The 13056-nt window shown below is 50.3% G+C and overlaps 2 protein-coding genes across 3 annotated transcripts in view; one reads left to right on the top strand and one right to left on the bottom strand.

Annotated features, from left to right (window-relative positions):
- Positions 1 to 13056, top strand: part of ALS2CL (ALS2 C-terminal like) — a 179088-nt gene that overhangs the window by 1190 nt on the left and 164842 nt on the right. The gene's annotated exons all lie outside the window — the stretch shown is intronic.
- The window catches only part of TMIE (transmembrane inner ear), a 99684-nt gene that overhangs the window by 84763 nt on the left and 1865 nt on the right, over positions 1 to 13056 (bottom strand). The gene's annotated exons all lie outside the window — the stretch shown is intronic.

Below are 13056 nucleotides of genomic sequence, written 5' to 3'. Positions count from 1 at the left end.
GCCGATCACATCAGATCAGCAGCTCTGGGGGCGATTCTGACATCCAGCAAAGAAATTCAAGCGAAAGCTCTCGAAAAACTGACAAGATCAAGGGAGGCCGAATTGTGGCGGTGAAATCACAGAAGCTCTGATGTTACATGGACTCGGCCTTAGGAGGTTTCAGATGGAAAAGCTTCTGATGTCAGGAAATGTGGGGTCTTAAAGAGCTTGTCCACTACTTTTTAATTTACGACCTCTCGTTAGGATAGATCATCAATGTCTGATTGGCTGGGGTCCAATACCCAACACCCCCGCCATTCAGCTGTTACTGGTGCCTTCAGGGGCGGCCGCTGGCCAGAAGTACTCACATGTTGTGCTGGCTGTCTTCTGATAGTGGCCACCGCAGCACCACAAATCGGCCTCCTACTGCTTTGAATAACGGTCTGATGTGTAGTACGCTGCGGTGGCCACTATCAGAAGACAGCAAGCACCACATGTGAGTACTTCTGGCCAGCGGCCGCCCCTGAAGACACCAATAACAGGTGATCGGCGGGGTGTCGGGTGTCGGACCCTGGTCGATCAGACATTGATGACCTACACAAAGGATAGGTCATCAATCCAAAAGTAATGGACAACGTCTTTAATGCTGCAGATCCTACAAATGACCGACCTCAGTTCTTTACAACCTAGAGAATGTTTGGACTCTTCTTGGCAGAAGAATTTGCTGCTTTCTGAGGTTTTTTTTTTTTTGTTTTTTTTTTAAGATTTGTAAGAAATCCTTTTTCATTAGATTTGTCCAATAAAATGTGATTTATCCTCTGACGGACAGGTGGTGTGAACCTTCTACGACTCACGGGCATCCAGCAAAATCAGAGGAAAATAACATTTGTGTAATGATTTGGAGCGCGGTGTAAACTGCAGAAAATGGTAATAAAGGAGTCAGATATTACAGAAACGTGACACAAAGTCAGAACCCTCAGCTTCGCCCCAGTCGGGAACCTCTGAGTGACCCCCGTCGGGAACCTCTGAGTGACCCCCGTCGGGAACCTCTGAGTGACCCCCGTCGGGAACCTCTGAGTGACCCCCGTCGGGAACCTCTGAGTGACCCCCGTCGGGAACCTCTGAGTGACCCCCGTCGGGAACCTCTGCTTTGCCCTCGTGGTGACCCTCTGCTTTGCACCCCGTCATGAGTCTCTACTTCACCTCAGTCAGGACCTTTTGCTTTATCCCAGTCAGGACCCTCTGCTTCACCCCGAGTAAGCGACACGATATTGGGGTCACAGCGGTCCCATCCCCCAAATCAGGGAATTATTATTGTGGATAAATCCATTTATATCATATCGGAAAATCAGCAAGAAAAATCCTAATAAAATACACAGTTCCCATGGATCAGGATCATATAAAGGATCGTATAAATGGTGATATAGAGAATAGTATAGAGGGTGATATAGAGGATGGTATAGAGGATGGTATAGAGGGTGATATATAGGCTGGGGTACCTCTTTCAGTACCACCCCGTGTTTTCGGAGGTCCGCTCTGCGTTGGCTGGAGTCTGAATGAATGACGCTGGCTGGAATCCCTGGGTTACATGGGCGCATATAAAAGATCACTGCTTCTCCATGTATTTCCAGTCTGACATCACTTTACTCACAGGACACAGAATATATCACTCAGATACAGAGGGCCGGCCAATAGAAAAGTGGCAGGCCAGACATGCATTACAAAAGCCGCAGGTGGCCGGAGCCTGCCGATGTTTACTGTGGGAATTACAAAGGTGGGGGGAGGGCGGACAAAAGGAGAATATCGTGTCCCCTCTGCCCAGGGGCGCAGCCTGTGGGCTGATGCATTAGGGACATGCCTCTCACATAGAACCTATTATACATACATATAACTGCACAACATATTCTGCGTGCTGAGTGGTTCTGTAACACGGCTCCCCCTTTTCAGCGACGCGATCGGCATACACAGTCTGATCCTCAACAGATCGGTTTGGGGATGACCGAAGTTTATGGGGTTGGTACAAGATCCGTTTGTCGACTTAGTCCATCGGCGTTACCGTTTTGTTTGCCGGGTCTGTGGTGGATGGTGAAGTCCAGAGGTTGTAGGGCTAAACTCCACCGCAGCAATCTGGCGTTGTCTCCGGAGACCCGATTAAGCCAGACTAGGGGATTATGGTCCGTTAGGAGGGAAAACTGTCGTCCATACAAATATGGTTGCAACTTCTTGAGTGCCCATACTACCGCCAGGCACTCCTTCTCGATGGCCGCATAGCTTACTTCACGGGGCAGTAGTTTCCGACTCCGGTAAGCTACCGGGTGTTCTTGGCCATCCGGCCCGACTTGGCTCAGTACTGCCCCCAATCCAAACATAGAAGCGTCTGTGTGAACAAGGAAACGTTTAGTTGGATCGGGTGCGGCCAATACAGGGGTATTGGTGAGGGCGTCCTTTAGTTGGTGGAAGGCTTCCTCACACTCTGAGGTCCAGGTTACCTGGCGGGGTTGGTTCTTACGGGTCAGATCAGTGAGGGGCTTGGCTACGCTGCTGTAATTGGGAACAAATTTCCTGTAATACCCCGCTGTCCCTAGAAACGCCATGACCTGGGTTTTAGTGCGTGGGGTGGGCCATTTGGCTATGGCCTCAATCTTGGCTGGTTCTGGTCGCTGATTCCCACTTCCCACCCAATGCCCTAAATACTGAACCTCTGCTTTGCCCACGTGACACTTGTTTGGGTTCAGGGTGATTCCGGCCTGGTGGATCCTGTCCAATACTGTTTCTAGGTGATTTAGATGCTCTTCCCATGTCGCACTGTAGATGGCGATGTCGTCCAGGTAGGCACAAGCATAGTCCTGGAGACCATCCAGAAGCCGGTCAGCCAGCCTTTGGAAGGTCGCCGGGGCATGCTTCATCCCGAATGGCATAACTCGAAGCTGGAATAAGCCGAACGGGGTGACAAATGCCGACTTGGGAATAGCATCAGGACTAAGGGGAATCTGCCAGTAGCCTTTGCATAGGTCGATGGTCAAATACTTTGCCCCCGCCAGCCGATCTAACAACACATCCACACGTGGCATGGGATATGCATCCGTCACTGTTTTCTCATTGAGCTTACGACAGTCTACACAAAACCGTGTAGTCCCATCCTTCATGGGCACTAACACTACGGGGGATGCCCAGGGACTATCTGACTCTTCAATGACCCCTAAACGCAACATCTCTTGTATCTCTTGTCGCATCCCCTCTCGTACAGACTCAGGGACACGGAAGGGGTTTTGTCGCAGGGGGGTCTGATCCTGGGTCTAAACCTTGTGTTGTGCCAGGCAAGTGTACGCCGGTCTCTCTGAAAACATCCGCAGCCTTAACAACGCCTCCACCTGCTGTCTCTCCCGGGGGCCTAGGTCTTCACCCAAGTGTACCTGGTCCCATGTTTTAGACTGAGTCCTTTCCCCCAAGACATCCGGCAAGGGAAGTCCGGCTAAATCCTCTGCTTCAGGTGCACAGATGGCCACTACCTCTTCAGGGCGCTCCCAGTAGGGCTTCAGCATATTCACGTGGAACATGCGGATAACCCTGGGGGTCGTCACAATCGGCGACATTATAGGTTGTGTCGGCTATTTTCCCCACTACCTGGTAGGGCCCATGCCATGCAGCTTGAAACTTATTCAGCTTAGTGGGCTCTAACACCAGGACATTCTGTCCTATTTCCAAACTGCGCTCTCTGGCCCTCCGATCGTACCATACGCGCTGGCGCCGCTGGGTCGCCTGCATGTTCTCACGTACAGCCTGGGTCAGCTCCTGTAGGTGGTCTCGGAATTAGCACATAGGGTACAATAGGTACCCCTTCTATGAGGCCCTCCGCTTCCCAGTGTTCCAGCACTAAGTCTAGGGGTCCCCTTACCCGTCTCCCGTATACCAGCTCGAACCCCGCGGATTCTTGGGGCACCTCCCGATAGGCAAACAGGAGGTGTGGCAAGAATTTCCCAAGTCCCAATGAGCTGTTTTAATGTCCCGTTAAAGCGTTCACACAACCCATTGGTTTGCGGGTGGTACGGGGCGCTTCTAATGGACTTTACGCCGCACAGCTTCCACAGTTGGTTGGTCACCCCTGCTGTAAACTGGGTACCCTGGTCCGAGATAATCTCCCGGGGAAATCCAACCCGTGAGAAAACCTGGAGCAGGGCGGACTTTTTCCTGGACGGACTGGGTTTGGCTAACGGCCCTATCAGATCGACCGCTACTCGGCTAAATTGTTCCTCCACAACGGGGAGGGGGCGTAATTCGGCCTTGCAACGATCCCCCCTCTTGCCAATGCGCTGACAACTGTCACAGGTCTGGCAGTACTGACGAATATCATAGGTTACTCCCGGCCAAAAGAAATTTTGTGTCAGACGATGCCTGGTGCGACTGACGCCGAAGTGCCCGGCCAAGGGTATATCATGAGAGATTCGCAGTAACTCCTGCCTATACTTCTTGGGAACTACCAGCTGTTGTTTTATAGTGGGGCTCGTCCCTGTGTGGTGCTGCTCTGTGATCCAGTAGAGGAGTCCCTGCTTCCATACAAACTGTTCCCCTTCCAGTACTCCTCTCCCCTCCTGTGCCTTCCCACAATATCCCTCTAATGAAGGATCCTCAAGTAACTCCCTCTTAAATTCATCTGGGGTGGCCCAAGAAATGTGTCTGGCTATGGGAATACGTGCAGGGCTGGGATGTCTTACCTGGGCCTCCTCTGAGTGTGATTCCGCCTCCGCAGCTCGAGCTTGTCTCCGGGTGGTCACAGGATAGGTCTCAGCCAGAAGGGCCACCGAGAATGCAGACAACATGGGCCCCAAGTCATTTCCCAGCAAGACGTCTGCAGGCAAATCCTCCATCAAGCCGACCTCAACAAGGCCATCCCCACTCCCCAGCTCAGGTGAATCCTGGCAGTGGGTAGTCGATGTATAGCTCCCCCTGCTACACGGACTGCCACTGTCAGGTCCATCTTCTCTTGGTCCCGGACGAGATGAGGCTTCACAAGGGTCAAAGTTGCCCCGGAATCTCTTAATCCCTGCATACGTTTCCCATTAACCCACACGACCTGTCGATGCTGTTGTCGATTATCTGCCCGGGCTGCCTGCACGGGGTCTACTTCATGCAGCACTTCCTCCATCTCTTCCACCCCTTGGTTAGTCGTAGCCCCCAATGCTGGGTCAGCTTCACCTTGGTAGCAGTGTACAGCAGCCCGGCTGAAGGTAGCTGTTCCCGCCTTTGGCCACTGGGTATGCTGAGTCCGGTTGGGACATTGTCTTTGCAGGTGGCCCAGCTGACGACAGGTGTGGCATCGCGCCCCAGGGGGACTGTGGTAGGCCGGGTTTCTAGCTGGTCCCCCTACAATCTTCGGTGATTTGTGGCCCTCCAGGTCCATGGGCGGGCCCCTAGTGGCCACCTTTGATCCGGACAACTGTGGCCTCCTGGCATCATGATGTTCATCGGCCAGACGAGCGGCTTCCTCAAGAGTCGTCGGCCGCCTGTCCCGAAGCCATTCCTGTGTCTCGGGGTTTAGTCCATTAAAGAATCGTTCTAACAGGAAGAGCTGGAGGACGTCCTCCTTAGTGGTTGCTTGGCTCCCTTGTACCCACTGTAGCAGTGACCGCCGTAATTTACAGGCCCATTCAGCGTGGGTATCGGTTACGCGTTTTGTAAGTCCGCGGAACTTTTGGCGGTATGCCTCTGGTGTCAGCGCATACCGGGCCAAGATCACTTCTTTGATCCGCTTATAGTCCATACAGTCCTCATCAGGTACCGTGCGATAGGCGTCCGCTGCCCAGCCTGTCAGCTTGCTGGCCAGAATCTGAACCCGTTCCTCCGGCTTCACTTGATGAAGGGCAGACTGCCGCTCAAAGTCCTGCAGAAAGCCATCAATGTCTTCCTCTGCCTCCCCCAACTGTCGGAAGGCATTGTACTGGATCTTTTTGTGGCTTACTGGTGAAGGTACCTGGTCGAAGGCCAGAGCTCCCCCTGCTCGCTGGCTCTCCTCTCTCCGCTCTGCCATCTCCATCTTGGCCAGCTGCACTTTTGTCCGCTCTGCCATCTCCATCTTGGCTAGCTCTATCCTGGTCCGCTCGGCCATCTTTTCCTTCAGATCAGTACGCACATCAGCCATCACCTCTCGTATGATCTCTACTGTAGGGTTTAGGTCATAGAACGCCAGTCTGTTCTTTACCTCCCTCTGGAATTCGGTCTCCTCCACATTCACATTGGGGGGGCGCTGCACTGTCGTGTTCCATGATGGCTGCTATCAAATCCGCTTTTGTTTTGTTGCTGGCGATCAACCCTCGGGCTTCCACCAGATCTTTTAATGTAGTCCTCTATAACTTCTGGTAGCTATTTTCCATTCATTCCTTTCCTCCTGTAGAAGGGGTATCAAATCCCGCTGTCTGCCACCAGTGTGACGAGGTCTACCCAGGCTGGGGTACCTCTTTTAGTACCACCCCGTGTTTTCGGAGGTCCGCTCTGCTTTGGCTGGAGTCTGAATGAATGACGCTGGCTGGAATTCCTTGGTTACATGGGCGCATATAAAAGATCACTGCTTCTCCATGTATTTCCAGTCTGACAACACTTTACTCACAGGGCACAGAATATATCACACAGATACAGAGGGCCGGCCAATAGAAAAGCGGCAGGCCAGACATACATTACAAAAGCCGCAGGTGGCCGGAGCCTGCCGATGTTTACTGTTGGAATTACAAAGGTGGGGGGAGGGCGGACAAAAGGAGAATATAGTGTCCCCGCATCTCACATGGAACCTATTATACATACATATAACTGCACAACATATTCTGGGTGCTGAGTGGTTTTGTAACACGTAACAGATGGTATAGAGGATGATATAGAGGGTGTACCCCACCTGTAGCACACACACAGAGGAGGTTATGACAAACTTAGGAAGATGACCGTCCATTCAGGTACAAGGCCAGCTGACCAAAGGGTCACTATCTGGCTTCTCTGAACATCTCCATGGAGCAGGGCGACCAGGGGGGTCTCATTCCTGGCTTTCACAAACATATCCATGGTTCAGCGATGGTCAATGGAGCAGATCTGTATTATTCCAGCTGGGGCCAACGCCCCCTAAGCTGGCATCTTATAGAATGATAAATTTACGTCCCTCGTGATGGAGCCATGGTGTCTTGGCTGCTGTCCTGTAGAGTGTCTCTAGTTCTTTGGATCTCTAGATGTCTTGAGGTATCGCTGTCTGATGTTACAAAGGCATATAACCTCTTTTTATAGTTAATACCTGTCCTTCGCCAGCATTCACAGGTAAAGAGGAAGAATAGTGAGGAGACTAATTCGCATTGTTTGATTACGTAATCTATTTGCATGGTTTTTCTTCCTGTTTTGAAATCAACAAACTAGCTGGCCTGGACAATGTGTAATCAGCATATCAGCAAACAGCGTTGTTCAATGACCCTGCATGGAAGAAGAGTCAATATTTCCGACTCTTGTGCAACTGAAGAAAAAACACATACATTCAAAAGTCAACTTATAGATAAGTCTATTCCTCCTGGCTTGCTGAAAAAAGACATCTGGCTAGTTAAGATAAAATGCTGCATCGAGAGAGAGGGAGAGGGAGAGAGAGAGAGAGAGGGGGAGAGAGAGAGAGAGAGAGGGAGAGAGAGACAGCACTGCCAGCAGGGGGCTCTGGAAGATGAGGTGCATTTCCTGCTGCACTGCAACAAATACTCAGCAGTGAGGGACTCCCACTTCCAGAAACTTACCACCCATACCCCAGACTTCCCATCCATGGACGAGGAGAGGAAACTCTGCATCCTACTGGGGGAAGGAGAATCAATGGTGGAGGTCACCGCCCAATATGTCACCACATGTCATAAGATGAGAGGAACTAAAGACCTCCAAATGGACAATGACTCCCCAAATTTTGCCCCCAACACCCCATCCCCAATCCACTCCCCTGCCACACTTCTTTTCTTGCTTTGGCAACACTAACTGTATTTTGGTCCTGCCAATAAAGCGAGAGCGAGAGAGAGAGAGAAAAACAAGAGATGTCAAACTCAAATACACAAGGAGCCAAAATTAAAAACTTGGACAAGGTGGAGGGCCAAAGCTTAATATTTATAAAAAAAAAAAGTCTACAACTTTTTTGTTATCGTAAAACATAATGATGAAACGTTTCATGTGGAAACATACTTAGAGCTCTTGTCCCATGAACAATATATTATGTCATGTGAGAGCAGTAATTAGCATATGTCCTAATATAAATATGTAATAATAAAAGGAAAAAAAACTTGAATTATTACGTAATACAGATAATAAAGTATGAGATCAACAAAAGTGCCCCTCAATCACAGTATGATACCCCACAGTACCCTCCACACGCACGGTATGATGACCCTACTGTACCCCCACAGCAAAGTATGGTGATCTCAACACAGAATGATTGGTCCCACATAGTCCTCCATACAGAATAATGGGCCCCACATGGAACAATGGACCCCACATAGTCCACCATACTGTATAATGGGCTCCACATAGTCCTCAACATGGAATTATGGGCCCCCCATAGTCCAACATACCATATAATGGGTCACATATAGTCGTCCATACAAAATAATAGGCCTTATGTAGTCCTCCATACAGTATAATGGCTCCATATAGTCCTCCATACAGTAATGGGACCCACATCGTCCATCATACAGTATAATGGGCCCCACATAGTCCACCACATGGAATAATGGGCACCACATACACCAACATACCATATAATGGTTCCATATAGTCCATCATACAGTATAATGGGCCCCACATAGTCCTCCATACATTATAATGGGCCCCACAAAGTCCACCATACAGTATAATGGGCCCCACAAAGTCCACCATACAGTATAATGGGCATCACACTGTCTAACATACAGTGTAATGGCCTCACATGGTCTTACATACAGTACAATAGCCACATATAGTCCTCCATACAGTGTAATGGCCCTGAGGTCGCAGGCCAAATATATTTACTTCAACGGCCAGATTGGCCCGTGGGCCAGAGTTTAGCATGTGTGCTATGGAGGATCGTATAGAGAATACTACGGAGGGTGATATAGAGGATTACATATTATGCTTTGCTTATATAGCGCCATTAATTCCACAGTGCTGTGCAGACATCACCATCTCTGTTCCCATCGGGGCTCACAATCTAAATTCTTTATCAGTCTTTGGAGTGTTTGAGGAAAACAGAAAACCTGCAGGAAACTCACAAAACACAGGGAAGAAGATACAAACTACACAAAGTTGTTCTCCTTGACTAGATTTGAATCCAGGACCCAAGAGCTGTAAAATTGCATCACTAAGGCTGGATTCAGACTAGCGTTTTTGTGCGCAGCGCAGGGCCGCCACTAAGGCTGGATTCGGACTAGCGCATTTTACATGCAGCGCACGGCGCCGCTAAGCCCCGCCCCCTGCACGCCCCGTCCGGTCATTTCCTCCTATCGCACACGGCTACATGCAATCTGCGCACCCTATCTTTAGCACAGGGTGCGCAGACCATGCACTGGCCGTGCGCTAGTAGGATTTTTGTGTGCGCTGCGCACTTTTGAAGGTGCGCCGGATGCACCATGTTGCATTCTGGTGCGCTCGGCGCACCTTCAAAAGTGCGCAGCGCACACAAAAATCCTACTAGTGCACGGCCAGTGCATGGTCTGCGCACCGTGTTAAAGATAGGGTGCGCAGATCGCATGCAGCCGTGTGCGATAGGAGGAAATGACCGGACGGGGCGGGGCTTAGTGGCGCCACGCACTGCCTGTAAAATGCGCTAGTCTGAAACCAGCCTTAGCCCCGCCCCCGGCCACACCCCCTCCTGTCAGTTCCTCCTCTGATCGCATGAGGCTGCATGCGATCAGCGTATCCTATATTTAGCGATGGATACGCTGATCGTGTGCTGATCGTGCACTGGTCTGATTTTGCTGGCGCTGCGCCCTTTTGGCGCTGCGCTCAGAGCACAAAAATGCGCAGCGCCAGCAAAATCAGACCAGCGCACGATCAGCGTATCCAACGCTAAATATAGGATACGCTGATCGCATGCAGCCTCATGCGATCAGAGGAGGAACTGACCGGAGGGGGCGCGGCCAGGGGGCAGGGCTTAGCAGCGGCCCTGCGCTGCGCCCAAGAACGCTAGTCTGAAAGTAGCCTAAAGCGCTGAGCCACCTGTGAGACAGTGACAGCATTGTTGTAAATGGCCAGTATGTTTCGCAGCGGAGGAGGTCCTCTGTGCCGTAAGCCTGTGTTGATGCTCTGGGATCTGTAGTTCCACAAGCCTTGTTTTTGTTTATACAAGGGGGCTTACAGGGTTAGTCGGAGAGCTGGGCGGGACTGGCTGACCACACACACCTCCCATCTATGGTGGTGGTTACAGCTACATAATGTGATCATGGTTTGGGTCACATGATCTAGGTTGTAAGGTCCTGCATGAGATCAGGCCTCTGTGTTGGAAGGTCCTATGGGTGGGCAGACTTCCTGAAGAGCACAAGGGACCGTTCCTGTCAGACTAATCTGATAAGCTTTTATGAAGAGGTAAGTTCCGGACTGGACCAAGGGAATGCAGTGGACGTCGTGTACATGGACTTTTCAAAAGCTTTTGATACGGTGCCACACAAAAGGTTGATACATAAAATGAGAACAATGGGGATAGGGGAAAATATGTGTAGGTGGGTTAAGAGCTGGCTCAGGGATAGGAAACAAAGGGTGGTTATTAATGGAGCACACTCGGACTGGGTCACGGTTAGCAGTGGGGTACCACAGGGGTCAGTTTTGGGCCCGCTTCTTTTTAACATATTTATTAATGACCTTGTAGGGGGCATAGAGAGTAGAATTTCAATATTTGCAGATGACACTAAACTCTGCAGGGTAATCAATACAGAGGAGGACAATTTTATATTACAGGAGGATTTATGTAAACTAGAAGCTTGGGCTGATAAATGGCAAATGAGCTTTAATGGGGATAAATGTAAGGTCATGCACTTGGGTAGAACGAACAAGATGTATAATTATGTGCTTAATTGTAAAACACTGGGCAAAACAGTCACTGAAAAAGACCTGGGTGTATGGGTGAACGACAAACTCACATTTAGCGGCCAGAGTCAGGCAGCTGCTGCAAAGGCAAATAAAATAATGGGATGCATTAAAAGAGGCATAGATGCTCATGAGGAGAACATAATGTTACCTCTATATAAGTCACTAGTGCGACCACACTTAGAATACTGTGTACAGTTCTGGTCTCCGGTGTATAAGAAAGACATAGCTGAACTGGAGCGGGTGCAGAGAAGAGCGACCAAGGTTATTAGGGAACTGGGGGGTCTGCAATACCAAGACAGGTTATTACACTTGGGGTTATTTAGTTTGGAGAATCGAAGGCTTAGGGGTGATCTTATTACAATGTATAAATATATGTGCGGACAATACAAAGGCCTCTCTAATGATCTTTTTACTCTTAGACCTGTGACGGGGACAAGGGGGCATCCTCTACGTCTGGAGGAAAGAAGGTTTAAGCATACTCACAGACTCGGATTCTTTACTGTAAGAGCAGTGAGACTATGGAACTCTCTGCCATGTGATGTTGTAATGAGTGATTCACTACTAAAATTTAAGAATGGTCTGGATGCCTTTCCTGAAAAGTATAATATTACAGGGTATATACACTAGTCTCCTTAATATTGCGTTGATCCAGGGAGCTAGTCTGATTGCCGTATGTGGAGTCGGGAAGGAATTTTTTTCCCCAATGTGAAGCTTACTGTTGCCACATGGGGTTTTTTTGCCTTCCTCTGGATCAACATGTTAGGGCAAGTTAGGATAGGATATGAGGTGAACTAGATGGACTTAAAGTCTCCCTTCAACCTTAATAACTATGTTACTATGTTACATGGTGCGGCCGTGTACCTCGAAGGTCTCTGTGTTGGAGGGTCTTGTGAGTGGACCGGACTCCTGAATAGCACATGGAGAGACCGTGGACCAGGATGGTCGCTGTGTTGGAAGGTCCCACGAGGGGACTGGATTCCTGAAGAGCACAGGGCGAGACCATGTGTGTGCAGAGTCTGTGACGGCACTACATTGGGGAAGTCACCGACCTTCCGAGGATATGGAACTGTCGGGAGTGCCCTGGTCGCAAGGATGGTGATCCCAGTAAGGCAGCTTCCCTGGGAGAGAGGACTGACAAGGAGTCAGCGGGTGAAGCAGGAGCTCCTGTAAGGTAACTCCAGAAAGGGGGTTATAGTAAGGGCAGACAAGTATCTGCCATTGCAACAGGCTGTTGGTGCTTGTTATATCCCATGGTATTAATGAACTGTTCGGCATGCGGTCGCCCACGGTAACTGGACAATGTGAAGTCTACCGTATTTAGGGACCGTGATTCAAAGCCATATACTATGAAGTGCTATGGACTATGTGAGGTCTGTGCCTACAGAGCTTTATGAGTTGTATAATAAACCGCATAGACTGGAAATATATTCCCGTGTGCCTTAAATCCCGCAGCCGAGTGAGTGTCCCCCAATGCATTCAGTAAGTGCTGCCTTACACACCGTGCAGCGCTAACCACTGAGCCGCCGTGCAGCGCTAACCGCTCAGCCGCCGTGCAGCGCTAACCGCTCAGCCGCCGTACAGCGCTAACCGCTCAGCCACCGTACAGCGCTAACCGCTCAGCCGCCGTACAGCGCTAACCGCTCAGCCGCCGTACAGCGCTAACCGCTCAGCCGCCGTACAGCGCTAACCGCTCAGCCACCGTACAGCGCTAACCACTCAGCCACCGTACAGCGCTAACCACTCAGCCACCGTACAGCGCTAACCACTCAGCCACCGTACAGCGCTAACCGCTCAGCCACCGTGCTGCCTACATATAGAGGATGATACAGTGGGTGATATTGAATATCCAGCATTTTGTGCTATAAAGACGAGATAATAAAGATAAACACCCGGAGATTACAGAGAGCGGCGACCAGGGAGAAATGCAGTAATGAGACCCGGGTAACATACGGTGGGGGGGGGGATACACACACAGGGGGACACATATAGGGGATACACACACAGGGGGACACATATAGGGGATAC

This window comes from Dendrobates tinctorius, unplaced genomic scaffold, assembly GCF_039654945.1.
Source record: "Dendrobates tinctorius isolate UK_male_01 unplaced genomic scaffold, ASM3965494v1 ptg000173l, whole genome shotgun sequence".
Taxonomy (NCBI): domain Eukaryota; kingdom Metazoa; phylum Chordata; class Amphibia; order Anura; family Dendrobatidae; genus Dendrobates; species Dendrobates tinctorius.
Note: the sequence above shows the minus strand (reverse complement) of the source record. Positions and strands in the feature narration are given on the sequence as shown.